Source organism: Octodon degus, unplaced genomic scaffold, assembly GCF_000260255.1.
Source record: "Octodon degus isolate 3935 unplaced genomic scaffold, OctDeg1.0 scaffold00003, whole genome shotgun sequence".
NCBI classification, from domain to species: Eukaryota; Metazoa; Chordata; class Mammalia; order Rodentia; family Octodontidae; genus Octodon; species Octodon degus.
In genome coordinates, this window is record NW_004524579.1 from 35,010,194 (window position 1) to 35,020,819 (window position 10,626).

The 10,626-nt window shown below is 38.9% G+C and overlaps 1 protein-coding gene across 3 annotated transcripts in view; it reads left to right on the top strand.

The window, feature by feature from the left end:
- The window catches only part of Wdr7 (WD repeat domain 7), a 438,292-nt gene that overhangs the window by 8,167 nt on the left and 419,499 nt on the right, over positions 1–10,626 (top strand). The gene's annotated exons all lie outside the window — the stretch shown is intronic.

Sequence of the window (10,626 nt, forward strand, 5' to 3'; positions counted from 1 at the left end):
AAAAGCAAAACAAAAACCAGCATATATATGTATCACTTAGGAATATACTCAGGAGACATAGCTGGGGCAGTTTAGAAATTTGATAGCAATATGAGAAAAAAAAGAAATAAATGGAGATTTGGGGGAGATGAGAGATGGATAAGAAGAAAAAAAATTGAAGTTTGTTCTTCCAAATGAAATGTCCTTCCTCTAAAGTATAAGGAATAGATGGTGGGAATAGTTTGGTTTTAGCTTAATCAGTAACCTTTGAAGTTGATGCAGATTGGCAATGGATAGAGAGACCCTGCATGGGAGAATTCAGGCAGCCTAATGGCAGCTTCAGAAATTAATTTTTTTTTTCTTTTGCTCCAAAAAGAGGGAGGGTCTTGCTGTGCGGTTCAGGCTGGCGGTCAGCTCACTGCAGCTCAGGCTGGTCTCAGAATCTCAGTGATACTTCTTTGGCCTCTGAGTCCCGAGTGCTGGGATTACAGGTGTGTACTACCATGCCCGGTTTTGGGGCGGCATGAGATACTGGGGATCAATCCCTAGTCCTTGCGCTTGCCAGATGGGCATTTAGACCACCGGGCAATCCCCAGCCTCTGCTTCATAAATTTAAACCACGATTTATAGTCCTCAAAATTTATGAATCACTTTTAAAAATGTGATATATTTCTGACCCCATAGCTCTATGGTTTTGCAAAATCTAACTCATATGCTTAGGGCTATTTCAGCAGTAAGAAATAAGTGTTCCCTGTTATCTGCTGTTTGTTCCTCATGTTCTTTTGAAACTGAATACTGGAACTTCTTGTACCAAAGCAACCCTAACATATCAGTTTTATCAAGAGTATATACATCTTTTTGCTGCCAAAATAAGAAGTATGAGCTGGTCAGGTGCTTAGGTGTTCAGAAGGTTATGTCACTTAACACCCTTTGATTAGAGCAACTTTGTTTTGAGAAAGGATCTGAGTGCTGTAATTTCTTCCCCTCCCCTTTCCTCCTTTCCTTTCCTTTCTTTCTTGAGTGTTGTAATTTCCTCAGTGTGTTTTATGACCTGGCTATCTCACTGGATTATATAATAAGCAAAGTCTCTGGTTTTCTTCATATCTTCAATAAACTGGTGGCAAAGGTACAAGCACAAATGAATTTGTAATCATAATGAGCATTGCCTTTGTCATATACTGTGATCTTGTTTGGGATACACTTTTCTATGAGAATTTGAATAAAGTTTTGCCGACTTTTTTTTTATTGTCTTTTTAAGACAGGATTTTGTTATGCAGTTCAGTCTGTCCTTGACCTCATTATATAGCCCAGGCTGGCCTTGAACTCACATTGATCCCCCTGCCTCACCCTCCCAAGTGCTGGGATTACAGGTGTAATCCACGCCTGGCACATTTTCTACTTTTTATTGCTCCTGTGACAAGTATGTTTAGCTATTTAGTGTTTACTCTCTGCTTCCCGTATTACCCATTGGTAAGTGGGTAGCTCCGGCCTATTAGTGCAGGCCTATTATTTGTTCATGCTTACCTGCTCTCCTAAGGGAAAGTTAGGGTTTGTTTTTGTCTGCAAGTCACAGGGGGCCTGCTTGGTGCATAGGAAGAACATGGTCTGGAACCGGGTCAGTGCTCTTGTGAAAATGCCTGTAGTTCTAGGATAGAAACACATTTGGCTTTTGCATTTGAGAGTTAGAAAAGCAATATGGAGAAATTAATATTGTCTGATGTTTGATTTTTTTCTTTTTTAAATTATTTGTTGGTATATTTTAGGTATACATTATGATCACATTCATTGTAGGAAATCTGTACCTGTGCATAATATATCTTGATTCTTTGTTTTTCCCGTTCACCTACTTGCCCTTGAGCCTCTCTTCTCTTTAGTTACAAAATGTTTCCACTTTTGCCTTCTTTTCTTTTTTCCTTTCCTTCCTTTCTGACTTCTCTCTTCCTAGTTCCCCTTCCCCTTTCCATTTGAACATTTTTTTCCTATGATTTTTCTTCTTATGATTTTTCATGCATAATCTTAAATGTTTTACAGGATTTTTGTTTGTTTCTTTTGAGATAGGGTGCCTGGTAGTGTTTGTTTCTGGATGTTCCCCCAAATCCTTTTTCAGAGGTGGCTGAATCTAGCCTTTGTGATTAATTCATGGTTCAGTGCTGGGATGAAGGGTACAGGAATTAAAAGTGGGTGATTGTTAGGATCAGTCCACTCATGGGATTGGCACTGCCCTAGTCCTGGCAGTGTGGATAAGATAAAAGGGGCAGAAAAAGGCTTATTTCTCTTGGCTTGCTTTTGCTGTCTCCTCTGACCATGAAGAGTTGCCTCTTGGCCTTGTGCCACCCTGCATTGGAGCTCTCTGATTTTAGACTGAAAGCCCTACAGACTGTGAGCTAAATAAATCTTCCCCCCTTTAACTTTGGGTATGATATATTTTGTCCCAATAATGAGGGAAAAGTAACTAAGACAGTCCCACTATGTAGTTCAGGCTGGCCTTGAACTCATAGTGCTCCTTCTGTGTCAGCCTCCTGAATGCTGGGATTACAGGTATGTGTTGCATACCAGGCAAGGTGATTATTTTTTTTTCTTGATGTTACTATTATTATTATTTTGTCTTTTGAGACACGGTTCAGGCTGGCCTTGAACTTACTTTGTAGCACAGGCTCACCTTAAACCGCATTGATCGTCCTGCCTCAACCTTCTAAGAGCTGGGATTATAGACATGAGCCACCATGCCTGGCTTTTCCCTGATATTATATAATGATGTTACCCTTGGGGAGCACAGAGTGGTTTGAAATAGACTCTTGTGGAAAATAAGTACACACAGAATGTTGAACACTGTATGTACGTTAAGCTTTTGGAAGGTATAGTGAAACCTTGGTTGTAGGACTAGGGAAGAGTGGGACTGGGGACAGGATACTCACAACACAGGACCTAGCATCTGAAAGAAGTATAGGCTAAAGCAAATCCCTGGTAAAGTTAACTGTATCTGGAGAACCTTAGAGCTGAGATGTAGCTCAGTGGTAGAACACTAAACTAGCATGTGCAAGGCCTTGGATTCCACCCCAGCATTGTAAACAAAACAAAGCATCTCCCAAGCCCCAGTAAACTAAAAAGAAAACCCTATGTTATATGCATATGTACACTTTAAAGGAAAGTAAAAGAACCTGTTAAATTACAGTCACTTTATTGATGAACCGTGTTTTAATGAAAAACTCAAAGGTGGGGAAAGAAACTGGTAAGACCTAAGAGTTTATGTTAAGAGTTAGAACTTCTGTTCAACCCAGTCTCTTCCTTTTTTGCTCAGAGGTGGGCATTATTACTATTTTATTTTAAGAATTATTTTAAGTATGTACATGGGTCCCTGTACTCCTGTGTATGTGCACTATATGTGTACATAGCCACTATATATTATGGAGATTGTCTTATATACTACAGTGTTCCATTTTATGGCTTTATTGTAATTTATGTAATTCATCGTTAAATGATGGGTGTTGATCTTTCCATGTACCCTTTCATATACAGAAATTCTTAAACATACATAAGTAGAATAGTTTCATGGTCACTGTTGTACTAAATATAATTTCGATACTTATTTCCACAGTTGGGTTCCCCAGCGAGCGGACTTGTGATAGAAATTAGTACTCAGACTTGTCAGGGAGTGTTCTTGGGAACTGCTCCCAGGGAAAGAAAACAGGTTTGTGCAAGGGTAGAAGCTGTGTAGTGATGAGCCTCAGAGGAGTCTCAGTTGACCTGGGGCAGCTGTGTACCTAGAATGTTGAGAGCTGGCCCTTTTGTATCTTTGCGTTGGCTGTGAGATGTCCTATGATAAAAGGAAAGAGCTTGGCCAGCCATCTGTCTTTGGCTGAGGGAGTCCTTAGTGGTACTGACAGCCGACACCTGTGAGTCCTTCGCTCCTGAAGGAAAACCCTTTTCCTCTTCCTCCCTTCCCTCTCTCAAGTACCACTCCCCGACATCTTGTAATTTTATCTGGAAGCACTACAGTTGTGCTTGTCTTTTAGTGCCTAATGTGTTTTGGGAAATTCTTGATTAATTAGATTGCCTGGAAAATGAAGTTTGCTTGGTGAAAGGGGATTTTGTGGTAAAGACACTATAGAATAGTGATGAGAGTTTCATTAGGAGCCAGAACTATGTGTACCTCTGAGCTCTGTGCCTTAAGAGAACTCCTAATGGATGTAAATGCCCACCAAAGTAAAAATCCTATAAGGTAATAGTGAGCTAATACTTCTCTCCATTCTAGATTGGGAAGCCAGATTTTTTTTTCCCAATTACAAAAGGCTTTATTTTTTAAATGATTAAATATAACAAGAGCAAAACATCAGGAGGCCAGACCCTTATTTCCTATACTTTTGAAATGACTTAGCTTGGCAGATACTTGTTATATTCTTGCTGTCCATGAGGAATACTTTTTGCTCAATTCTGTGGTGTCCTTTCTGTGTTGTCTATTATAATTTCTTTAGGACTAAATTAGCCTCTTTTTCTGTAAAGCTTTATTTATGCTGTCCCTTTCTTTTCTCCTCACCCCTGTGCTCTTCTCTTCTGTCCCCCTTTATCACTTAGCTCAGAAAGAAATAGTCTTCTTGCCTGTGCACTTACATATTTCACCAGCCCCTGTAATTTATTATGCTGTTGTAATGTCCTATATTTTACTTTTTCTTTCAAATTCTCATCATTTTGAGTATGCTTCTTGTCACTGTATACCCAGGCTTATTGCAGTAGCATCATATTTGGCTTATCTGTGTTAGTACAACCTTCCCAGTACTGTATCTACAGTAGAGTTAGAAAATTACTTCTGTGTTTAGGTAGCTACTTACTGGATCATTAAATCTCTACAGTTTGGTTCAGCTGAAGATTGAGGTCAAATTTTATAATAGTATTTTCTGCCTTCCCAAAGCCTAAAGTTAGTAAATTCTAGTTAAGTATAAAATAATTTCATCTTACACATTAGAATTTGTATTAGTGACCTCCGTGTGTATCAATATCATAATAGTAGTGCTCATCTTTTACGTAGAGAACTTTTAGTATTTAAAATGCTTTTTTTTTCTTTTATCATCAGAGTACCTTTGTGTAAAGCCTGTATCAAAATTTGTGTGGTATTCTTATCAATTTAGTGTGTTGAAAAACCAATTTTTGTTTATAGTATCTCTAAAATAGCTTTCACGTCCACATTATTGTTACCATTTGTTCTCTTCTTAGCACTAATAAGCTTTGTAATGAATTTGTTAAAGATACCCTGTGTGGCCAACACTGTTAACACTATGCTACGCATCACTGTGGTGGTGAATATATGGATTGCAGTTCGTGTGCTTAGGGAGCTTACAGAGCAATGAGGCGTGGGCTGGGCTGGGCACACCTCAGCGCTAGATCACTTGCTGGGCCTCTGCAAGGCTCTGGATTTGTTCCACAGAACTGAAAGAAGAGAACCACAAGGACAACAACAACAGCAATGACAAGGAGAACAACCATGATAGCAACAACAGCATGGCTTAGAGAGACAGCTATTGCCAGAATTAAGTAGTGAGATTTATATAAATTTTGGGGACTATAATTTGGCTTCTAACTAACAGGCTTACCCTTCACTGCTGACTTACAGCTAGAGTAAGCTTTCTTTTTCTTTTGTTGTGTTTTTGAAACAGCATCTTGCTTTGTAGTCCAGGCTTTCCTTGAACTCACTGTGGAGCACAGGCTGGTCTTGAGTCGCTGGGCCCAGTGAAATCTAGGTTAGGGAATTTTGTGTTTCCATGTCCTGAGACTTTGTTCATATTCTTTTTTAAAAAAATGTATTTAGTACAGGGTCCATAGGATCTCACTACACAGGTTGGACTCTCAGTGATCCTCCTCTTTTCAGCTTCATAAGCACTGGGATTACAGGCATGTGTGCTACCATGCCCATTCTCAGTGTGCTCCAGGGGTGGGGCCAGCAAGGCACACTGGGGATCAAACCTGTTGCCTGCAGCCTGCCTAAGCAGGCGCTTTAGTCTGCTGAGCCATCTGGCTGGCCCTAAGACTTTGTTCATATTCTGTGGTAATTATTTGTATAGTGCATAAGCCCCACTGGATAAATGAATTGTGTTTGTTTTATTATTTGGCTTAATACCTTAAACCTAAATGCCCTAAATGCTATAGTTGCAAAATAAAAACTTGGGAAGTACTAACTAGTGCACATATATTATTGGTTTTTTTTTAATTTAATTTTATTTATGTGTGTGTGTGTGTGGCCAGCTCAGCCCACCAGGGGGCGGGGTTGGCTGGCATGTGGTGCTGGGGATTGAACCGTGGTCCCTTGTGCTTTGCTAAGCTTGTTCTAAGTAGGTGCTTTAGACCACTGAGCCATCTCACCAGCCCTATATTATTGTTAAGGAATCAGATTTTAATTTGAAGGCAATTTCAGTGTTGAGATAGACGTTTTAACATTTCTCATAATTGGTATTTCACACTGTATAATTGCATAATCTGAATTGTGTTTGCTAAGCATATATAACAGTACTTTTGTGTTGTGACAGAAAGTCATTGAAAGATGTTGGCCTGTGAAAAAGTCCAGCTTTACTAAATATTACTTGACAGTGCTGGAAGAAACCAGGAAGCAGAATGTGAAGAAGTTGCAGTATGTGTGAACTTTTTTTCTTTAGTACTAGGGATTGAACTCAGGTCCTTTGTATAAGTTACGTCCTCATCCCTTCTTCAGTTTTTAATTTTGAGACAGTCTTGTTAAGTTGCCCAGGCTCATCTCGGACTTGTGATTCTCCCAGAAAACAAACTGTGTGTGTGTGTGTGTGTGTGTGTGTGTGTGTGTGTGTGTGTAAGAAATGTTGCTGAGCATCTTCAGTGTGTTAGATATCATGTTCTTACATTACATATATGGTCTCTCAGTCTTTATAGGTTTCTAATAAGATCTGTTACTATCCATCCTTTACAAATGGAGAAACTGAGATCTTGAAATGTGATGTTGAGATTACAAAGGAGAGCCAGGTTTTATTATTATTATTATTTAAAATTAAAAAAATATTTTTTTTATTTGGTACAGGGTCTCACTATGCAGCTTGGACTCATAGTGATCCTCCTGTCTCACCCTCCCCAGCAGTGGGATTACAGGTGTGTGCCACCATGCCCGGTTTTGTGGCCAGCACAGTGCCCAGGGTTCTGGGTATGGCAACACATGTAGTACCAGGGATTGAACCTGGGTCCTTGTGTTTGCTAGGCAGGCACTTATACCACTGAGCTATCTCCCCAGTCTCCCATATCTTATTGTAAGTTAAGTATTATTTCAGTATTATTTTTGTTGTTGATTGAAGTGCAATTTTATTATTTCTAGAGAGAGAGATAACTGAAATTTGGGTAGATAGGAAAAAAACATTAAAATAACTAAGAGATCCCTGAATTTTTATCTTCAAGACTCCTTTATGATTTTATTTTATTTTAATTTTTTTGCGGAACCGGGGATTGAACTCAGGCCCTTGCGCTTGCCATGGAAGTGCTTATTACACTGAGCCATCTCCCTGGCCCCTTGATTTGATTTTTTTAAAGATGAGATCTTGCTGTGTAGTCTAGGTGGCCTTGAACTCTCAGTTATTTTTCTGTCTCAGCCTCCCAACTGCTGGGATTACAGGTATGACTACTATACCTGGTTTTAAGTGTAATTTTAAGCCAGATTTTGGTACAAATGAAAATGGAATATTGCTAATGTTGTTGTTTTTAGAAGCATCTAGTCTTAGATGCAGTTTACTTCAAACAGCAGATGATACAGTTGGAAATATTAATAATGAATTGTTGCTGGACATACCTGCAAATCTCATCACTTGGGAGGCTGAGACACAAGGAGTTTGAGGCTGGGCTAGGCAATGTAGTGAGACCATGTGTCAAAAAAAAAGAAAAGAAAAGAAGAATGGATTTAACAAATAGACTAGTTGAGTGCTGGTTGTAAAACTCTTCTATTTGATGTTGCCTTTTACATAACTCCCTTGTGGTACCAATTTAGTGTGTCTTGGCTCATCAGTTATTCAACTGAAAGAAATTCAAACTTAGATTCTGGTGATTGCCTAATTAAATAGTTAGGTCCTGACTAATTTGCCCATTTCTTGTTCTAAATGGCTTCCAGTTCATTACTAGTCTTATTTAATTTTCCTTTGACATACACTGTCATTATAGAATCACTTTTATTTCACTAGTGATTCACTAGTGCTTCTGGTGACTTTTCTAAAATGTTGCTTTCAGTAGGTTTTTTAAGGTTTTAGGGAAAAAAAGTGTTATCAGGCATGTAAGATTATGATTACTAATTCCTTAATCTTGGATCTATTTGCATTCTATTTTTTTTTTTTTTTTTTTTTTTGAGACAGGGTCTTGCCATGAGTTCAAGCTAGCCTCGAACTCATGGAATCCTTCTGCCTCAGCCTCCCAAGTGCTGGTGTTGCAAGTATGTGCTGCAGTGCCTGGCTGCATTCTGTTTAAGCTAGTATACTCAGTCTGAATTGTCGAGGATTGATGTTTTTTTCAGAGCTTACCAGTGTGTGTTCAGTGCTTTAAGTTTGCTTAGTTACTTGATAGAAATCTTTTTTTTTTTTTTTTTAGAAATCTTTTTTAAAGCTGAGGGTTGGCACCATGGAAAAATGAACTCCTTCCAGATTTCTTTTCCAGATTGTCATTGTTGGATATACAGCCAGGAACATGCTGTTCCAAATGTATTAAAACTGGTTCAGAGCTTAGTTTCCTTTTCTAATATAAAATAGGCATATGAAAATAATTGTTGTATCATGGTAATTTATGAAACTTTCAAGACACAGAGAGTTTTACTGATAGGCTATATATTTTGCCCTTTTTTTTTTTTTCTTTAAATATTTTCTCTTTGGGGAAAACAAACTGATCAAAGTTATACATTCTAAAAATAACAACAAAAGTGACATAAATTGTTTTTAGTAAGCTTCCAGTGTCCTTCATACTTTTTTACCTGCCCTGTTTTCTCTTTAGTGATCGTTTCTTTTGGTGACCATCTCTGTTGGGATGTGTGTGACATACAGTATCTGATATCCAACTGTTCTTTGATCTATGAAGACCTCTTTGACAATGCTATCATTTCTTTCTCTCTACTGTCTATGAACTACTTAGGTCTTTAACTACATAGTTTATAACATTTATGTGTTGTTTCACCAAATAAATTTTAATTTTGTTTTATGAAAAAACACTTATGTCTTGCTGTCCTTCCCAAAGTATACTACAGCACACACTGATTATGTATCATCTCAAATTTAAGTCCTCTTGTCAAAACAATATTCTTATCCTGGGGATATAAATTTAAACAGATTTTCTCTTTGCCAAGTTTCAGCACTTATAACCAAGGACATTCATGACCTTCAGATGTACTAAGTGTGGAGTAAATCTGGTTAAATGGGTTTCTCAGCAGCCATACTCTTTAATGCTTAGCACACAGGGAACCAGTTGAGAGCTTTTCGTAGGCCTTGCTATGTATTACTCATTTGGAGCTGCCCCGAGGCCTGGAGACCTCATTCTTCACCAGTAGCACAGAGGCAAGACCACCGACGAGAGTCAGGCTACCTGGGCTCTGGTTTGAACTCATCTCATGTCACCTTGTGACTCTGCCTCCATGTCTGTCTGTGAAATAAGGGTGATCAGAATACTTAGCCAATGACTCTTTATGTGTTTATATATAATTGATATTATGAGGCTTAATTCATGTTATGTATTTATACACATACTATTTAAAAGACTTCTCAGGACCATGAAATTTCTTGATAATCTCATTTAGTGGTAGTGGAATAGTCTGGACTTTGTGAGAACTGTTTTTGGATTTGGCTTGTCTACATTGGGGAGATAGAAGACTTAAGGTCAGAAGATCGGGTTTGGGGCCGGGGAGATGGCTCAGTAGAATAAGCATTTGCCTGGCAAGTGCAAGGACCTGAGTTCAATCCCTGGTTCCACCAAAAACAAACAAACAAACAAAGCCCTAGAAGATTGGTTTTGCACCTTTGGCTCTATCCCCTGCTTGTTGTGCGTCTCAGAGGAGCTACTGCCTATGTCTCATTTTGTGCCCTGCCAACCTGGAAAGATAGTTTTCACATTTGGAAAGAAATAGTACATGTGAAAATGCTTCATAAACTATTAAGTGCTAAATAAATATGAATATTGAAATGATTGGCTGTTCATTAACACATTTAAGATTGAGAATGCCTACCGCAAAGACCTGTGTCTAAGTTTGTTTTTTTCTTTTCCATTTATGTATTTGGTACAGGGTCTCATTATGCAGCTTAAACTCGCAGTGATCCTCCTGTTTTCAGCATCCCCAGGGCTGGGATTACAGGCATGCGCCACCACACCTGGGCTCCTTCTCAGCTCTTTGTGCCCCAGGGATGGTGCCTGTGCCGGCACAGCATATGGAACCAAGGATCAAACCCTGGTCCCTTTGCTTGCAAGCAGGTGCTTAGCCTGCTAAGCTATCTCGCCAGCCCCTGTATCTGAGTTTTAAAGTACCTGAATCTGGGAGCAGATATGAAAAATTACTCATTTTTGTTTGGGAATGGAAAGTTTTTAGTGGCTAAAATGTACCACCAGGTATATATGCTTATTTTTAAGTTGTACATACTGGCTTCATAATAAAGTGGTATAGGGGCTGGGGAGATGGCTCAG